The following is a 6,350-nucleotide window of genomic DNA, read 5'->3' as shown; positions in this document are numbered from 1 at the left end:
CCTGTATGGTTCCTTCCCTACTGAATATCACTTCATTGGCGCAAGCAATGAAAAGCGACGCGAAATCTCTGTAAGTATTGAAGAGAAATCTAGAACATCTAGGCCAGAATATTCGAGCATTACACAACGCTGTTTCACGATTGAGCGAGTTGAAAGCATTTGATGCATCCATCAACAACATGCCACAGCCATCTTCCTTGTTGTCATCAAAAACATCAGAGAGCGCATGAATTGCACCCGCAACGCCAGCTTTCAGCCCACAAGCTAATTGATCAGTCGAACATGTTTCTTCAAGATCAATTTTTGTGAACTCAGTCACACTTTTGCAAGTTATTCTCCGTAGACACTCGGCTATGCCAATAAGTCGTAACCCAAGACATGTATCAAGCGCAATCAGTCATCCAGAAACCAGTGCTCGCACTTTCGAACATGGTAAGATTTGATTGCACATTTTTGTGGCGAGAGTTGCAACTTCGTCTCTCAAGTGTGAACCCCCATGACGTAATAAAACCGTCTGCCAAAGCTCAGAAACTGTTCCTGAAGCTCCCGAACTGCCCTGCAAAGAACGTGTCGTCTTTTCAATGGAAGCAGAACTGATTGTAAGATCTTCAAAGTCGGGTAAAACTGGCACTTGCAATCGCGAAGAGAGATGTGACTTGTGTGGCTCTGGATGCTTTGACTTCAAAGTCTCTAAAACGGTCACAGCTTTCTTCACCTCTTGCATCGGATCAAGCACACCCCCGCTTGCTCTCTCCGAGAGCCACCGCATAGCACTTCTCACTTTGCCTTTCATCATTGCTTTAAAATTGCTTCTCGACCGCGGAGTCTCAGTCGCAAAACTGCTTTTGTTCGACTTCAAAGTTGAAACATAAGTCGAGCACTTCAACCAGTGAAGCAAGAGAAACAAAAAGGAAAGTATCAGATAAAGATATGTGGCCCTCGGTAATTGGAGATTTACTGCGGCAGTCTAAGTTTTTTATCCGAACTTTCGCCAATAACTCACTCTAACAAACCTCCTAAATTAGTTCTTTCGACGCTTGTCATTTAACAAAACAAAGTCTATATCAGTTCATTTGGCATACTTTTCGACAAAAGCTGACATCAAACGCCGCTGCAGTAACCACTGAAGGTCACAGTTTTTGTTATCTGCCCCCTCATTGCATTTTTTGTCAGCTAACGAAAGTGATCATCTGACCCTGCTGAAGTTTCGACTCTATATCGACATTGTAGCTCTTAGACCTCTGAAAAGATTTAATAATTTATTAATAATTGTCGTTCCCGCGATTCGCAGAGGATCTATAAAAGGCTTTGCTGCCTGTTTAAGCATAGTCCGTTTCTCTTGCTTTAATATAACGGAGATATTTTTATACCCGTTTTTGGCACGAAAAGGGCTTGGGTGAGTGAAAAGACTGTCCACAACCGCAAATGTACGGGGTGTTTGGTAGAACCCATTCGTCGGATCTGTGCCAGCAGTTCATGAAAATGTAAAGGGCGATTTGTTTGAATGAAACTGTATATGCTGAGGGAGAGCACATTCAACCAGTTTGCTGATTATCTTGAGAAGCTAAAAAATTTTTAGCACCCGTTTTAACGAAAACTTTCTCCATTGTTATTTCTGCTTTGTAAAAAACAAATTTTGCCGCTTTTCCGTCTCTATGATTTTTCAGTTTTGAATTTGCTTAATTATTTTCTGTTTCCGTGTTAACGACGTAAAGACATTGACTTCGACCGATCGTAGTTCTTTTTAATTTCGACATTTTTTCGAATTTGAAAGTCAAGCCCTCCATTCACGAGTGTCCAATAACATGTCTATTTCCGAAAAAAAATTGCTTTGAACAATCGTCTTAGAGTGTTTCAATTTAAGTCATTATGCCATAGATGTCAGACGTTAAGGAAATTTGATAAATTTTGAACGCTCAATGGGTAGCATGATAAGGTGTTGTGTTGATAAAACTTAAGTGTTAGTTTTTTCTTGTTTTCTTTGCCAAGCGCCTGTCGCTCCCATTCTGACTGTCAATGATTGACTCAAGAACGCAAACATTTGATAATTTTTACTTTAAAAAATTGAATTGGTTTTTGTTGTTTGTCGTTATAGATCAAAAGCTGACAATTTGAGGGTTCAACATAGTCACCAAATATTTTTCCATGGGATTCGAGATTGTGAAGACATGACAAGAAGTGTCAATTGGCAGGCTTTTTAGTGCTTATAGAATTTCTTCATTTAACGATTTATCGGCTAGTTTTGGAGACAATTTTGTAAATGTTTTGCATATATCACTTGAGCTCTGGTTAAGCTGCGTCCAAATAGTTCTCCAATCGACCCATGGCTTTCATTTTGTTATATCAGATTTTCCCACTTTCATCAACTTGAACTTTTCAAAGATAAAATGGTAGAATGGGGGTATTGGAAATTAGTGGGGTAACCAGGGGCGAACCCAGGATTTTCTCGAGGCGGATTTTTTATTTTTTTTTTGGATCAAATTGAGCGGTGATTGTTTTTTCCATGATCCTCGGTTAAATTCTCGGATGATTCGATTAAAGCAACAAACCTTTTTTCTCAAAGTAATAACTTGTTGAATGACTCTCAGTAATTGAAACTAGCTGCAATTCGAAATTAAAAAGAGATGTTGCACAACTTTGGAACCAATGGAACAAAACTAGGCGGATTTTTTTATTACACTTCAGTTTTTTTCGAACCAAGTTTTAAAAAGAAACAAAGACCGAGCAAGCAATTTATACGAATATTTTTTCAAAACTTAGAAATCAAACTCAATTTTCTTGTTTCATAATGCTTTGACATGAACACGTTCCAGTTTTAGTTATTCAATACATTCGTCTGGGGAATTCGGGTGTGACATCTGACTTTTTTCTAACAAAAATTGTTTGAATTCTTCCTAATTGAATCATCAAGCATTTCCTTCTCGATGAGAGGCAACAATATCCAAAAAAGCAGAGACGTAGAAAAATAGAATAGGGCAACATGATATGATGCGATTTGTGGCTAATGGAAAACATGATGCGAACAATTACGTATTTATATGAGCACAAATTACCTGCAGCTAAAAAACGAACTTAAAATATTTTCAATAAAACTGACAAAGATTGAGGAAATTGAGGATTGGTAATTTTTTATGCGTTGGACACAACTTAAAACTTTGAATTCGAATTCACTTTGCATTTGAAGCCACTGAAACTGATTTCCTCATGGAGAATACAAAAAAGTTTCATCTAAAAATAAATTGAAAGAACATTCAAGGCAACTTCTTGAAAAAAAATGAAAGATTCAGCTCAAACAAAACAAACGCTTGAAAGTGAGAAGTCAGCTCATTGATGCCCCAGAAAAATAAACAAATTTGAATTTGCTTGTTCCAAGATTTTAAAACTTCTAAAGACACAATCTTTGTCATTTTTGCAGAACGCCTCTAACATAATAAAAAAAACGTTTGCCATCTAAACATAGCCAACCAATTGCTGGAAAAGTGATAATGAAATAACGTACAAAAATTGAGAAAATATTTTTGATCAAATACATCATATTTTAGAACGCTTTTACAATTGACGATACTTTCAAGAAGCTAACACAATTTTTTTTTTCATCCAGGCGAAGTTGCATACACAAGCAAAAATATGCCCGATAACGCTACTGGGAAAACCTGAATGAGTAAAACTTTGAGTTTACAAAAATTCTTAAGTGACGCACGCCAATTATGAATCTACATAAGCGCAAACTGACGCAAGCCACTTGACGCATTAGCAGTACCCGTCAATTTGAAAAGAAATATACCAACTAACATGCCACAAATTATAAAGCGGACGCATTTAAACTAGTATACAAAAAATTCATTAAAAACCCTGATCAGGTTCGAACCCTCTTATTTTGCTGCTGGTCTCCTTCCCTACCTCTACAAAACAGATATTTGAAGCTAGAATGCTCTTTGTAACATACTAGTCGGTGTTAAAATCCTTAACATTGACTGTACTTGATAGCTGGATCAAGACGAACACTTCGAAAATGAACACATTTTGTCGCAACAATTGCATCGCAACAATATTTGCGACTTAATTTGGAAAAAAGAAAGTTCAAACTACAAAACCAGCTATGCTTGTGTAAAAAATGGATCAACAGGTAGTATTTCTTTATTGCACTGTAAATTATGAAAAATGGAGAGCACAATTTTCTTTACTCTTAAGAAATGAACTTCAAGTCGACTTAAAAAATGCAAGAATACATAGAGGCCTTACTTAAACAGTGCATTGTAAATTGGAAAATTTTTAAATTTTTTTTTAGAGTAACATCATTTGGTAGAAAAATCATAAGAAATATAAATTTGACTGATCTGGTTTCAAAAACAACCATATTTTGCGCTTCTAAACAATGCTCATTTTGCTTTTACCATTATTTGAGCAGCATTTTTTTATTTATTTATTTTTTAAAAATCAAAAACAACTTCAGACTATTTAAGAAAACTCAGATATTAGTCTCTGCACAGAAACAGGCCCCGAACTTAGCCACCAGTCAGTAATAAGAGATTCAAATAATGCAGAAAAAAAATAGTTTTGGAAAAAACTATCTTTCAAATTTCGAAGAAAAAAATATCAGGCCCTGAAGCTCTTAGAACAAAAAAGTTTCATCTAAAAATAAATTGAAAGAACATTCAAGGCAACTTCTTGAAAAAAAATGAAAGATTCAGCTCAAACAAAACAAACGCTTGAAAGTGAGAAGTCAGCTCATTGATGCCCCAGAAAAATAAACAAATTTGAATTTGCTTGTTCCAAGATTTTAAAACTTCTAAAGACACAATCTTTGTCATTTTTGCAGAACGCCTCTAACATAATAAAAAAAACGTTTGCCATCTAAACATAGCCAACCAATTGCTGGAAAAGTGATATTGAAATAACGTACAAAAATTGAGAAAATATTTTTGATCAAATACATCATATTTTAGAACGCTTTTACAATTGACGATACTTTCAAGAAGCTAACACAATTTTTTTTTCATCCAGGCGAAGTTGCATACACAAGCAAAAATATGCCCGATAACGCTACTGGGAAAACCTGAATGAGTAAAACTTTGAGTTTACAAAAATTCTTAAGTGACGCACGCCAATTATGAATCTACATAAGCGCAAACTGACGCAAGCCACTTGACGCATTAGCAGTACCCGTCAATTTGAAAAGAAATTTACCAACTAACATGCCACAAATTATAAAGCGGACGCATTTAAACTAGTATACAAAAAATTCATTAAAAACCCTGATCAGGTTCGAACCCTCTTATTTTGCTGCTGGTCTCCTTCCCTACCTCTACAAAACAGATATTTGAAGCTAGAATGCTCTTTGTAACATACTAGTCGGTGTTAAAATCCTTAACATTGACTGTACTTGATAGCTGGATCAAGACGAACACTTCGAAAATGAACACATTTTGTCGCAACAATTGCATCGCAACAATATTTGCGACTTAATTTGGAAAAAAGAAAGTTCATACTACAAAACCAGCTATGCTTGTGTAAAAAATGGATCAACAGGTAGTATTTCTTTATTGCACTGTAAATTATGAAAAATGGAGAGCACAATTTTCTTTACTCTTAAGAAATGAACTTCAAGTCGACTTAAAAAATGCAAGAATACATAGAGGCCTTACTTAAACAGTGCATTGTAAATTGGAAAATTTTTAAATTTTTTTTAGAGTAACATCATTTGGTAGAAAAATCATAAGAAATATAAATTTGACTGATCTGGTTTCAAAAACAACCATATTTTGCGCTTCTAAACAATGCTCATTTTGCTTTTACCATTATTTGAGCAGCATTTTTTTATTTATTTATTTTTTAAAAATCAAAAACAACTTCAGACTATTTAAGAAAACTCAGATATTAGTCTCTGCACAGAAACAGGCCCCGAACTTAGCCACCAGTCAGTAATAAGAGATTCAAATAATGCAGAAAAAAAATAGTTTTGGAAAAAACTATCTTTCAAATTTCGAAGAAAAAAATATCAGGCCCTGAAGCTCTTAGAATTTAAAAAGCATATCTGAGTGAAAATTTTTTACACAGAGGCAAAGTTGCACTTCGTATACACAAGCTAAATTATATAACCGATAACGCTACTGGGAAAAACTGAATGAGTAAAATTTTGAGTCTAGAAAATTCATAATTGACGCACGCCAATTATTAGTCTGCATAAATGCTACGAGACGCAAGCTAATTAAGACGCATTATCGGTCAATTAGAAAAAAAATTACCAACTAGCATGTCTCAATTGATAGAGCGGACGCATATTTACTAGTAAACGCAAAAGTTCATTAAAAACATCCAATCCTGCCCAGGTTCGAACTCTCTTATTTGGC

This window comes from Symsagittifera roscoffensis, chromosome 2, assembly GCF_963678635.1.
Source record: "Symsagittifera roscoffensis chromosome 2, txSymRosc1.1, whole genome shotgun sequence".
NCBI lineage: Eukaryota > Metazoa > Xenacoelomorpha > Acoela > Convolutidae > Symsagittifera > Symsagittifera roscoffensis.
The sequence above is the reverse complement of the archived record's forward strand: the minus strand, read 5'-3'. Positions refer to the sequence as shown.